The sequence below is a fragment of the Lissotriton helveticus genome, chromosome 10 (genome assembly GCF_964261635.1).
Source record: "Lissotriton helveticus chromosome 10, aLisHel1.1, whole genome shotgun sequence".
NCBI lineage: Eukaryota > Metazoa > Chordata > Amphibia > Caudata > Salamandridae > Lissotriton > Lissotriton helveticus.
In genome coordinates, this window is record NC_136071.1 from 56,994,659 (window position 1) to 57,010,010 (window position 15,352).

The window sequence follows — 15,352 nt, forward strand, 5'->3', positions numbered from 1 at the left end:
AAGGAAGTCATGGGGAATGCTATTGAGTTGTTTCAAATGAAACAAGCCAAAGGGAGTCCCATTAGTGTTTGGGAGGAAAGTTTGGAAGCTCGGTGTATCCCACAGCTTTCTCCAACAGGTCAGGGAGGAAGATATGATGAGCGACCTCATCAAATTCCTGCTTCTGAATACCGGACTTTGCGATTGTATGCAGGAGATGCTAGGTTTCGACAATGCATTCCCTATTTGTTTCATCTCCTGTTTGAAAGCGATCTGTCTGGACTGTCATATGCAGTGAACCACATCTTGAAAAGTGGTATACACATGCAAAACATCTCGGCAAGTGACTTTATGGATAAAGTCAATGTCCAAGACAGTATTTTGGATTCTCACCTGATTAATCTCATGGCGTGTCAGCGTGGTACTAATGAGTACTGGTACCGTCGTCATGGTGATTTAAAATGTATGCTGAGGAACTTAGGAACTCCCACATGGTTCCTCACTCTGAGCTGTGCCGAGTATGGCTGGGAAGACTTACTTGAATTTCTACGAGAGGCAAATGGAAACATCGAAAACATCGAATTCAAGACACCCGGAGAACTGTGCTCTTTGGATCCAGTCAATGTATGCAGGTACTTCAATCATAGATTTGAAGCTATGATGTCTTTCATCATGAATAAGAAGAATCCACCTCTTGGAGAGGTGTTGGATTTCTTCTGGAGAAAGGAGTACCAAGCAAGAGGTGCTCCTCATATACATATGCTGCTGTGGATCAAGGATGCACCTAAATTTGGAACGGATCCAGAAGACTCAGTGATGAGTTTCATACAACAGTATTCTACGTGTGCTGTTCCAAACGCAAAGGAGAAGAAAAGCCTAAGAGAAAAAGTTCTACGTTTCCAAAGCCATCGATGTGGAAAGTACTGTCGTCGTAAATTCCGAAACAAGGACAAGTTCTACACCAAATGTCGTTTCGGCTTTCCACGACCGGTGATTTCTAAAGGAAGAGTAAACAGTTTGATGTCTTCGCTGCGACATAATGTGATGAAGAAATCACCTAAAAGCACATACAATTTGAAGAGGAACGAAGAGTCCAAGTACATCAACGACTACAACCCGGTGATTTTGTCCATGTGGAATGCTAACATGGATATACAGTTTGTGGCTGATAACTGTATGGCTGTGGCTCGGTATGTGACATCTTACATCACCAAAAAAGAGAAGACAGAATTGAAGGATATTTGGGAGGACATTTCCCATGAAAAGAGCCTCAGTAAGAAGTTGTACAGTTTCAGTCTGAAGATGTTGTCGCATCGAGAAATCGGAGCTTACGAATGTTCTGACCGGTTGTCTTCAGCAAGTCTCTATGCCAAATCCAGGAGTATCGTTTGGGCGAGTCTTGGTCTTGCTGCAACGCGTAATCGAGTTCTGAAACCTGTGCGGGAAATTGAGTATTTGGCGGAAAAGGAGCCAAACAGTACCGACATTTTGAAGACCAACATGTTGGATACATATTATCCAAATCGAAGCAGTCACCTCGAGAATGTTTGTCTGTATGAGGTTCTTCAAAATTACATATTCAAGAGGAACATCAAAGAAGATACTGAGAAAGGAGTGTATGCTGTAATAGGAAGTGAGGGATGTCTGGTCAAGCAAAGAAAATGCCACTTGGTAAACCATCGAAAATTGAGTGGCGAATCTCCTGAAAAAAAAGAGTTTTTCTATTTAGCACTTTTGCAACTTTTGAAGCCTTGGCGTGCAGAAGAGGAACTGCTTGGAGATTTCCTCTGTTACGAAGACTCTTTCAATGCTGCCAAGGAGACCATAGAATGTCCTGCTTTTCCCAAATATGTAGAAATGTTGAATGCGGAAATTGAGCAGGAAGCAACGATTGCAGCCGAGATTGCCAGAGACAGTTCTCAGGACAGTCAGAGTTCTGCTTCATTGAGTCAGGATCCACTAGGAGGACCTGTTATCGAAAATGAAGCTGCCACTGCTATGAATGAAGTGGAAAGAGCCATGGCACATGCTCAGGAGGATGCGGTTAACTTAGAAGAGTTGGAAAGACAACTCAATGTTGAGCAGAGGAAAATATATGACGAAGTTACCATGCAAATTGATCATGGATTAAGTCATGAGAAGAAAGAGTGCTCATGTACGTCGTTGAAGCCTGTCCGACTGTAAGTGAGTGGAGAAGCGGGAACTGGAAAAAGTTTCCTCATTAAAGCAATTTCATGTTATTTGCAGGAAAGGACTGAGTCATCGCTGTCTTGTGTTGTCACCGCTCCAACTGGACTGGCAGCACATAACATTAAAGGGATTACTTTACATCGTTTACTGATGCTGCCAGTGGAGCATGACAACAAATTACAATATCACAAGCTATATGGAGATGCTTGTTGTGAAGTTTCAAGAATCTTGAGGAAAATGAAACTTCTTATCATTGACGAAGTAAGCATGGTTTCCAATGTCATGCTTGCCTTTGTGCATTTGAGAATGCAAGAAGTTCTCAAAACAGAGTATGATGTGTTATTTGGTGGCAAACACATCATTGTTTTTGGAGATCTTCTGCAGCTGACACCAGTGAAAGGGCAACCTGTGTTCAAAATGCTCACGCATGAAGATACCAGGAAGTGCCTAGGGAGCATTGGCAACGTCAATATATGGTTAAACTTCAATTATGCTGAACTGCATGAAAATATGCGTCAGGCGAAGGATGAAGTTTACAAGACTATTCTACAAGATGTTAGAATTGGAAAAGTGACCGAGCATGGGAAAGAAGCTTTACATGCACGATTACTGTCAAATTTATATCCAGAACAAGATGTTGTGCCTGAGAATATTTTTCAGAAAATTACTGAGAAGAAATCTGGAATATGTTTGATGCCAACTCTTGCAGAATGTGCCAAATTCAACAACAAAATGTTGCATTTAGAAAAGCAAGAGATTGTGAAACTGGAAGCTATTGACAGAGTAGAGCATATGGGATCAACAATTATTTTGTCTGAGAATTTGAAAACAAAATTGGATTCATTAGAGAAGACTATATCTAAAACTGCAGGTTTTGAAAAGACTCTGAATGTGTGCTTGAACTGCCGTATAATTTTAAGAAGGAATTTACATGTTGAAAGAGGTCTGGTAAATGGATCAATGGGTAATGTTGTTGATTTTGTAAAATACAGAAATAGAGATGGAATTGAATTTTTAAAAATTAAATTTGATGGCATTGAGGAAGTACAGCTAATTGGTCGTTGTTCTGCTAGATTTTTGCTTGTAAAAGACTTATATGTTCGCCGTAAGCAGTTTCCTGTTTGCTTGGCATATGCGGTGACAATCCATAAATCGCAAGGTTTAAGTGTAGACAGTGCATTGGTGAATATTGGCAGTTCTGTGTTCAAGGAGGGTATGGCATATGTGGCATTGTCACGAGTTAGAACTTTATCGGGATTGTACTTGATTGAGTGTGATGTCACAAACATTTGTGCGGATCTAGATTGTGTTAAGGAATACAATAGGTTAAGAAGAGAGTATGCGCCACATTTGCCTCTATATCCTTTGTTTGAGTGTTTGAGAAACGTGTGGTAGGCCGGAAACGAAGAAATGTGACCAATACTGGGGAGGTTGTAGCAAAAAGACGAAAAGTCGATGAACCTGAAATTATAAGCAGAAACAAAAAGGATTCTGTTGAAGATGTTGTTGGTTTTCAATTTGAAAACAGTTCTGGTGTCAACTGCTATGCTAATGTAGTGGTTAATGTTTTGTTTTCTCTAGAAAATGTAAAAGAAGAGATTGTGGTCAATTCTGATCAAAGATTTTGCAGTTTGTTAAATTCTGTGTTAGAGAAATGTAGCACTGATAGAACAAAAATAGAAAGTGTGTCTGAAATTCGAAATCTGTTAGACAGATGTTCAGGCCAAACACAATTCTCTCAAAATATTCAGCAAGATTGTCAGGAGTTTTTAATGTATATGCTTGATGTATTGCATGCTGAAGGTGTAGATGTAGATCACCTGTTTGGGCTTTCTTATCAATGGCAGCATGACTGCGAGAACTGTAGGGTATCAAGTACTACTAGTGTAGACTCAGAAAGATTGATATATTTAACTTTGCCAGACAGTAAATCAGTCTCTTTTAATAAACTAGTAAAAGCAGCTGATCACAACATGGAGTGTAGCCAATGTAAATCTGAAATGATGTCCACATTATTTATACGAACATATGGCCAGTATGTTATTTTAATGTTCCAACGATGTAGGCCTGATGGAACAAAATTGACAACTTTAATTAAAAATTTTGTGGCTTCACAGTTGTCAATATCAGGAAGGACTTTTGTAACTGCAGCAATTATATATCATGACGGTCCTTCAATAACATCAGGACATTACACAGCTTATTTAAAGTCTAGAAATGGCTGGTCATTCTGCAATGATTCTGTTTTAATTTTCAAAAAAAAATTGCCGTATGACCTTAAAAACTCTTACCTGGTGTTTTTAAAACCAAAATTTTAGGGAAAGAATCTCGGGATGTGCTCTGAGGAATTTCAAGAAGTTCTAATGGCTCCTACACGATTTGGCCTTGAGGATAAGTGTAGTACAGAGACATAACTTCTTACCATAACACTGGACGTCACGGAGAAATAACTGCACTTTGAATGAATTCAGAAAAACTGTTTCTTTTTATAAGCAAATTGAAGCAGCCAATCAAAACATGGAGTAGAGGGAATGTAAGTCTGCAATGCTGTCTACTGTTTTATATTGCTTTGTGATTAAAAGTGATGTAGAGAATTAAATAATTGTAGTAGTCATAGAGATAGTGTAAGTCTGCTTCATAGTAAGCAGTATTAGTGTCATAGGAAATGTAGAACATGACTGAGCTAGAAGGGGAAGATATTACTAGTCCAGGATTGTGAAAATGATCTTCAACATTTTAATTGTGAAAGTTGCGGAAATACAACATGACGGGATTGGCTTACAAGAATTCTAAGAGTTATAAATGGCTCTGACATGATTTGGCCTTGTGGAAACGTGTGGTAGAGAGCAAGAAGTCATTTATTGTATGTAACATGTTTTTCAAAATGATGGAGGTTTTCTTTCAGAAAGTGGCGGTCTGAAAGTAATAACAGCACAACAGAGTGTAAGCTGTTCATAGGACATCCTTCGACGTCATGGAAAGTAAGTTAACTTTAAGGAGTTCTGAATTCTGATTTGTTATGTTGTATGGGTTTTTTAAACACAGTCATTTTGATTGTGTTTTTTTTCCCCGCTGTTATATGATGAATACCTTCAAGTCACTGTTTTTAGTGAAATTTGATACATTCTGAGAACAGCAAAAATAAACCATTTAACATGTATAATTAATTCTGTACTGTTTGCATTTATGATGTACATTTAGAACTGTGTAGGAGGCATGGAGAAGGAGAGGCTTCTGTAAGTGTCAAAGTTGTTGCATACAGTGCTCATATTCTACGTAGTCTTTCATATGATAGACTACATTTCCACAATAAGATACCTAAGCAAAGGAAACACAGGTGATATGATTGTGGAATGAGCAAAAAAAATTGCACGTTTTTCAATTATATTACCTGTGTTTCCTAACATTACACATCACATTGTGTAGATGTGGTTTAGGCCTGTTCCTGGAGACAGAGGAGGTCTGACATTTGTTCAAGAGTGCAGTGGACATGACTCACTTCGTTGGTAGGCCTCCACATGTATTATCTCCTCTGTATTCTTCAACAAACCTAAATTCCATCTGCAACCCTGAGTAGGACTTACCTGAAACAAATCTGTGGATAGGTTACACCTTATTGGCATCTTGAAACAGTCATTTAAAATGTTAGGGTCAGATTTATGGTGGCCGTGCGCCTCTTTTGCTCCACTGTGGGTCACTTTTGTGTAAAAGATGCACCATGTTGCAAGATAGGTTTAAGTTCATCTCCAGCAAGATACCATCAGTTTAAAATGTATATAATTAGCACTGTGTAGGGGGCATGCAGAAGCTGAAGCTTTTGTAAGTGTCAAAGTTGTTGCATGCAGTGCTGCACTTCTGGGTACTGTTTAATATGCTGCACTACATCTGCACTATGAGATACCTAAGCAAAGGCAACACAGGTGATGTGATTGTGAAATGAGGAAAAGAAACTCCACATTTTTCGATTACATCACCTGTGTTTCCTAAGTTTACGAATGACATTGTGCAGATGAAGTTTAGGTCTGTCCACGGACACAGAAGAGGTCTGGCCTTTGTTCAAGAGTGAAGTGGACATGACTTACTTCATTGGTAGGCCTTCACATGTATTATCTCCTCTGTATTCTTCAACAAGCATAAATTTGATATGCAATCCTGAGTAGGCCTCACCTTAAACAAACCTCTGGAGAGGCCACACCTTATCGTCATCCTGAATCAATCATTTCAAATGTTAGGGACAGATTTATGATAGGTGTATGCCTCTTTTGCGCCACTGTGCGTCACTTTTGTGATGCAGCGGCGGTGCAAAAGATTTGCTATGAGGCGACAAAATTACAAATTGATGCATCTAGGCAGATGTGTCATGCTGTAAAAAACCCGTGCCACATGAAACCGATGCAGCAGTGATGCAAAAGATGCACCATGTTGCAATACAGGCCTGACTTCATCTCCAACAAGATAAGAAGCTAAGTCTTCTGTAAATGTCAAAATTGTTGTATATACTGCTCAACTTCTATGTACTCTTTGATATGCTAGACTCCATCTGCACTATGAGATACCTAACTAAAGGCAACACAGGTGATGTGATTGTGAAATGAGGAAAAGAAACTCTGTTTGTCCTTCAATCTTTTCCCTTGTCTTTTCTAATTTTTAAATACATGTTTTAATATTTTTCAAATGTTTGTTCTCTCTTTCACAGATTGAAAGTATAAAAACAAAAAGTGAGTAAGTTAACGACAATTATAAGGTAAATGTTTTGTACTCTTTTCGTTACATTTCTATCACATTCACCTACTAGTAGTTCGACAGCTTCATTTCTTTAACCCTCAGTTTCCTGCCTTTGCTACTTCCCTCATTCCTTTCTCTATTACCTACTTACTCTACTCCTTCCACTCCTTTTCTCAGTCCCTCTCTTCTCATAGTTCCTCACTCTTGTTCACTCACTCCGTCTCTATTACTCTTAGTGTCTTTGACTGATCACTCTTTCACTACTTGTTCATTATGCTTTTTCTGTGTAGTTGAAGCACACTGAGGGGCATATTATGAACACAGCCAATAAAATTATTGCTGTTTTTATTGGCAGAAAACTGTTGCAAAAGTGGTTTTAGCGGCAGTTTTCCGCTGCAAAAGCGGCTTTAGCGACACATTTCTGCCGATAAAAGCTGCAAAACTTGTATTGCCTATGTTGATGATATGGCTCTATGTTATTTACATTTCTTTGCTGTTTCAATTAATCTTTTTCTGTTATTTTTTCTTTTCTGTTTTCTGTTTTTTCTCTCTGTTATTCCACATGTTTTAATCTTATTTTGAACATTCACTCACATTCTCCAAGAAACTCTTCTTTGTTATTGTTCTACTCTCTTTTTTTTCTTTCACTTCCTTATCTATTTTGTTTTTCACAATTATACCCTCTTCCATCTTTACTTCGGTAAATAGATCTATTAAACAGTATCTCTGGTTTACTCCCTATAGCTGTCTTTCTTTTAACATTACTCTCTGTTTACTTCCCTTATACTTACTCTTCTTTTTTTTTTTTTTTTTTTTTTTGGTTCGCTCCCGGTTCGCGAACCGGGAAGCGAACGGGGAAGCGAACTAAAAGAAATAGAGCTTGCCAGAGTGCTAAACATTCTAGCAATTTTTTTTTGAAAGGGGAGGTAGTTCTGAAAAGAACTTTTTTTTTAATGTTTTTGTTGTTTTATATATTTTTTTTATTTTTCTGAACATTTTTTGTTTTTTTTGTATTTTTTGAACAGTTTTATGTTTTTTTTTTGTTTTTGATGGAGGGGAAACAACAAAAAACAGGCATTGAAAAGGGCTCAACAGGAGCAAAAAAAAAAATTACTGTCTGGGGCGGTTAGGGCAATTGTGATTTTTATAAGCTAGGTTTATTAAGTTAATGCTCATGTTACCACATGATAGCAATGCACCGCAATACAAGCAGGTAAATTTGATATGAACAAAGTTCTCCTGAATGTTTGGCACGGTTTCCCGTGCCTCTGCTCCTGTCAACGATATCTGTGATGTTGACCTGGCCACAGGAGTTGTTGTTGGGTTATCCTGCAGGTCACGCATCTCTGCCCGGCTGTAGTTCAATGGATGCCACCTGCTCATGTGACGGTGCATGGTATAGTTACCGAAGCTATACTTTTTATCAGTGCCTCTAGATAACTGGTCTTTACAAATGAGGCAGGTGACATACCTGGCATTTACTTTCTTCTGCCCTCGAGGGAGTGAAAAAAACTGCCAAATGAAACTGGCTTTCCGATGGGAAACCCGGGGGACCTCTTGTAAGAACTGTGGTCCTTCTGTCTCCTCTTCCTCTACTTCATCCTCTTCCTCCTCTGTGTTGCTGATAAACTGGGGAGGTGGTCCTCTCTTCCCATGAGGAGGTGGAGGTGGTGGTGGGGGTGCACCAGCTGAAGCAACTAATGAAGCCATTGCTCAACTATAAAAGAAGGTCTTTCTCTCACAAAAATGAAAGTCAGAGTGAGGAAAGAAGGAGGGGTTTTCATCATTTGGGAAAAACAATAGTTCTAAACCAATGAAAAGTGTTATTTTTAGGTCACCTGACCTAGCCTTACATCATTATGAAACCAAAAGTGAAATGAACCAATGAAAAGTTTTATTAACAAGTCACATGACCTCTTACGCTTAAGTTACGCGCTGCGGAACGCCCCCCGGATCGCTTCCGGGTCGCTGCGCTTCGCGCCTCGGTTCGCGCTCCGGAGCACTTCCGGGTGCGCTAACGCGGCGCGTCATAATACGCATTACGCGGCAACGCGATACGTCGCGCTTTCGCGACGCGCCGCGGATCGCTTCCGGGGAGCTGCGCTTCGCGTCTCAGTTCGCGTACTGGAGCACTTCCGGGTGCGCTAACGCGGCACGTCATAAGACGCATTACGCGACAACGTGATACGTCGCGCTTCCGCGATGCGTCACGATGTTGATTTCTAACGCGGCAGTTGCGCAAACGGAACGTTTACCGGTTCGCGGACTGGGTCGCGGCATCAAGATGAGCTAACGGGAAGCTTCCCGGTTCGCGAACCGGGAGCGAATAAAAAAAATATTTTAAAAAAAATTATTAATAAACATATAAAATATATTTTTGGATTTAAATTTAAAGAAGAATACATTTTACAGCTACAGATATTAGCTTTTAAAAAACCAATGAAATTCACTGAAAAAACCATAGGTTATAGACCATATATAGTTAGGAATTAGCATTTACAAAACCTTGAAAATTCACTGAAAAACCCATAGCTTATAGACAATATATAGTTAGGAATTAGCATTTAAAAAACCTTATTTTACTCACACAAAACCATTGAAATTCCATATATAGTTAGTTGCACTAACTATATATCGCGCACCCGCAATCCACTGCTGATCATGTCACATATTACATCATTCATGACATGGTCAGTGACATCACTGATGACATCACTGATGACATCTCAAATGACATCACTGATGACATCACTGATGTCTACATACAGTGACTGTATGTTTCTGTAAAGTTAAAATATGTCTTACATATTGAAGAATGAGTGGAAGTATAAGTGTCTGAACAAAGGATTTAGTAGGTGCATGACTGACTGTATGAGTGAGTGATTAAATGTGTCTCACTGAGTGCATGGGTTAGTGACTAAACTGTCTTAATTTGTGCATCATTATGTCTGTTGTTCTGTAAACTGCTGCATGTGTTGATTAGTAGCTATATGATTAACTATATGGGTTATTGATTAGTTGCCCAAGTATTTGTATGGGAGACTGAGAGTGTTTATGGGTGGCTGGGAGGTGTATGACTCTCTGCATAGATGTGTGAGCAGTTGATTCACTAGGTGTATGGGTTTAAAAGTGCATGTGGAAACATCTGTATGGGCGGTTGACTGTGTGCATGAGTGCATTGGTGAGTGAATGGATATCTCAGTGCTACATGTCAAAGTAAGTACATATGTAAAACACAGTACATGTGAGAGTTGACATATATAAATAACTGTGCATAAGAGCCAGTGAATGTGTGAGTGGCTGTATGGATCATTGTGAACTTGTATCCAGGATTGTATAAGTGAGTAAATATGTGTTAGTATATGTTTCAATAAGTAAGGTGTGTATAACTGTATAGTTGAGGAAATGGAGGTGTGATTGATTCTTTGCATGACTGACTAGGTGTGTGAGTAACTCCATGGATGAGTGACAGTCTGTGAGTGTCTGTTTTCACTGAGTGTATCTAAGGTTATATTAGAGTCTGAAGAGGTTCATCGTATTATCACATGAATGATGTCATCAGTGATGTGATCAGTAATGTCAAATGAGATGTCAAATGAGATGTCATCAGTGATGTCATTTGAGATGTCATCAGTGATGTCATTTGAGATGTCATCAGTGATGTCATCAGTGATGTCATCAGTGATGTCTTTGAGATGGCATCAGTGATGTCATCAGTGATGTCACTGACCATGTCATGAATGATGTAATATGTGACATGATCAGCAGTGGATTGCGGGTGCGCGATATATAGTTAGTACAACTAACTATATATGGAATTTCAATGGTTTTGTGTGAGTAAAATAAGGTTTTTTAAATGCTAATTCCTAACTATATATGGTCTATAACCTATGGTTTTTTCAGTGAATTTTCAAGGTTTTGTAAATGCTAATTCCTAACTATAAATGGTCTATAACCTATGGTTTTTTCAGTGAATATATATATATATATATATATGTATATGTATTACCTACTGGCGATAGCCAGTAGGTATATATAGTTAGGATTTTTTCTCTATGGGATTTCTGAAAATTCTATGTCTAATAACTTTGGCGTTTGTGGACAGAATTGGCTGAAATTTTCAGGAAAATGGCACATTTTCATTCTGAGCAGCCCCTGAAAATTTGGGGGGGTTTCGTTAAGGGGGGGGCGAGAAAAAAGGGGGGTCCCAAAACGTGTTTTTAACATTGAGTTTTCCATAGGGCGGTTGGCCTCACTTTTAGCTCGAACGGCTGAATGGATTTCCACAAAACTTGGCAAAATTGTAGGGACTGGTAGCCCGATGTGCCTTTGCTATGTCTCAAGATATATGCTCCAGTGGTTTTTACGAAAATTAACTTTGAAAAATATATATTGGGCTACATTGGGCTATATATATGTTGGAGCCCAAATGTAGCCCAATGTAGCCCAATGTAGCCCAAAGATGGCCACCAGAGACAAAAGAGCCCAAATGTAGCCCAAATATCAGCCAGATGTAGCCCAACTATAGCCCAGTGACAGAATGTCCCAGAGTGTTCTAAAGAACAACTAGAGCGCTAACAGTCTTACTTATGACAAAAGTATGGCACACCTGACGTCATCTTGATTGGAATAAAGTGTTAACACTTAAAACATTTAATTTGCAAAGGAACAAAATGAGGGGGTTCATTTTGCCATAGAAATGTCATATATATATATATATATATTCACTGAAAAAACCATAGGTTATAGACCATATATAGTTAGGAATTAGCATTTAAAAAACCTTATTTTACTCACACAAAACCATTGAAATTCCATATATAGTTAGTTGCACTAACTATATATCGCGCACCCGCAATCCACTGCTGATCATGTCACATATTACATCATTCATGACATGGTCATTGACATCACTGATGACATCACTGATGACATCTCAAATGACATCACTGATGAGATCACTGATGACATCTCATTTGACATCAATGACCACATCACTGATGATATAATTCATGTGACAATACAATGCATCTCCTCACATTTTAATATAACCTCTGTTTCACCCAGTGTTAAATACAGAGTATAATTTTTGAAACCATTGACACACCAATACTAGTTACTACATACGTACTCACTGATTCCTACGTCTACACACACATTCACTCATTCACCCATACAATCATTCATACATACAATCACTCATCTTTACAACACTATCATATGCACTCATACACCTATACAGACACTCACACTCTGCCACTCATCCATGGAGTTACTCACACACCTAGTCAGTCCTGTAAAGAATCAATCACACTTCCATTTTCTTGTCTATACAGTTAAACATAGAGCACCTTACATTTTCAAACATATACTAACACATACTTACTTTCTTATACAATCATTGATACAAGTACACATTGATCTGCACAGAGTCACACACCTCCCAGCCAGCCACACACACACTCAGTCTCCCATACAAATACTTGGACAATCAATCAATAACCCATATAGTTAATCATATAGCTACTGATCAACACATGCAGCAGTTTACAGAACAACAGACATAATGATGCACAAATTAAGACAGTTTAGTCACTAACCCATGCACTCAGTGAGACACATTTAATCACTCACTCATACATTCAGTCATGCACCTACTAAATCCTTCGTCCAGACACTTATACATCTACTCATTCTTCAATATGTAAAACATATTTAAACTTTACAGAAACACACAGTCACTGGATGATGTCATCAGTGATCTCATCAGTGATGTCATTTGAGATGTCATCAGTGATGTCATCAGTGATGTCACTGACCATGTCATGAATGATGTAATATGTGACATGATCAGCAGTGGATTGCGGGTGCGCGATATATAGTTAGTGCAACTAACTATATATGGAATTTCAATGGTTTTGTGTGAGTAAAATAAGGTTTTTTAAATGCTAATTCCTAACTATATATGGTCTATAACCTATGGTTTTTTCAGTGAATTTTCAAGGTTTTGTAAATGCTAATTCCTAACTATATATGGTCTATAACCTATGGTTTTTTCAGTGAATTTCAATGTTTTTTTAATAGCAAATATCATAAGCTGTCGAATGTCAAGTACGTGGTAAGTGAAAACATTTTCGTGTTTATGCACACTGATCTGCTTTGAATGGTGCCCCCCCCCCCCTCATTTCTATTAGGAGTACTCTCTCCTTGCACATAGTGAAGGGTAGTTAACGCAGGCCTTTGCCCCCGTTGTAATACGTCGTGCCTGCTTCTCTCTCCATTTGATTGATTGTTATCCAAGTATTTACTGTTTTAGAATTGGTTCTCTTTGGTTCATTCTCTATTTACAAACAAACACAGAGTCGCAATACTCTGTTTAGTCTTCGCAGATAACGAAAAATCGTGTAAAAAAAAAAAAAGAAAAGGAATCGAGCAAAATCAGTAGGCCACTAATGGGATCTCTTTTTGACCTCGCTAAAATAGAAACATTAGGAACAACCCCTCACGACAAATACAAAACTAGTGAGATGAACTGAACTCCACACAATGATGGCTGCAAAACAGCTTGGCTCCACCACCCACCCCGCCCAAAATAACGATAAAGAGCGGCTGCCATGATTGTTTGCGGAATGGCCACGACGGAGCTACGAAATGGTGCTGCTCTCATGCTAACCCCAGCTTCAGTCTGAATATCCAGAAACACTGTAGACTACCAATTCGATCAGTTCCGGTAGCGCCCCAATATAACCCGGTAGAGAAGAACTAGCCCTCCCCTCTTTGACTGATGGTTCTTGTTGCCTGTCCCTTCTGTTGTCATTTAACAGAACTATTTAGCCTGCTGAAAGGGGTTGTGTTCCAACCGCTGGTTGGTGGAGACATTTTGACTATATTCTGGACCTGCGTTGTCGCGTAATGCGTCATATGACGCGCCGCGTTAGCGCATCCGGAAGTCATCCGGGGCGCGCAGCGCGTAACGTAAGCATAACAAGTCATGTGACTTGTTAATAAAACTTTTCATTGGTTCATTTTACTTTTCTTATTCTAATGATGAAAGGCTTGGTCATATGACCTAAAAATTACGCTTTTTATTACTTCCGAACATTATTTTTTCTTAAATATATGTTATAATGTTCCAGGCTAATGTACTTTCCCGGAAAATTTACAACTGTCCTGCAAGTAAAATATATTCTTTTTTCGAGAAAAAGAGCGTTTCTTCGTCCCATGACGGAGCCGTTGAGCAAAAGAGGGTCGACCTGCTGTCTTAGTTGCCGATACGCCTGAATATGAGATTCTTATCGATCACTTTATGTTGCAGGAGTAGAAAACACAACAGCCCTTGACCATATATCTTTACTGCGTTCCTTCGAATTATACCTTTTACCCTTCATGTAATTGGTCTGCTTTATTTCACTTGCCTTTTACTGATTCTAAAACAGTGACTATTATTAAAAACTTTACCAATGTATATACTACTACCATGTTTTCTTTTAAAAACCTTTATTGTGAAAATTTCATTATACAAATACGAGCCTATAACCACGTGGGCCGGCCACGGAGCAAACTGTAATCGTATATGATGAGTAGACATTTACACTGTAGAGGAACGTAACGGGCGGGCCATTAGGTTGCAAGAACTAAGGTGTCTAACAGTTACGGAATCGGTGGACGTACATTTTATAATTAAAATACGACAGGGCCAGTTACAATAAAATTATCTAGATATACATTTGCGGGCAAGTACCATGGGTGACGTTAATTCGAACTTTCAATAGTACAGTAATCAATAACACATCAGAACTTAATATCAATAGGGATGTCGAAATATTCAATCAATTCTCGTCCCCGCCCGCCATGTGCTTCAAAACTGCATACGTATCTCGTGATTTCAAGGTTCTCCAACCAGTACACAACAAGGAGTTACGAGTCCCATTTATTCCGGCGCCATTTTGGGCGAGGACGGGCAGGTCCAGGATATAGTCAAAATGTCTCTACCAACCATCGACTATGATGATGTTCATATGCTGTATTTATTAGAGTAACACTCATCTGTCCACATGAAATTAATTTGCCACAATCTAAACATGTCATTTTAATCTTTCCAAAGTTCTTCTAAATATTTGGGACCGTTTCCCTTGCCTCTGATGCTGTCAGTGCCACTTCTTTGATGAATGTACTAGCAGGTCAGGGGTTCTCCTCCAAATCTCTCTTTTATGCAGCACTATAATTAATTGGTGCCACCTCTCCATATGACGATGCATGGTATAGTTACCATAACTATATTTTTTTTCGGTTCCTCTGGAGAGTTCATCGTGGCAGATGAAGCGTGTAACGTACCGGGCATTTACCTTTTTTTGCATGTACAGGAAAGGAAAAAAAAAATCGAGCGTCCGAGTTCTAAGGTGTCCCAGGGCCATTTTAGTGGACCAGGCCCAAATCCAAAGAACAGGCCGCCATTTTG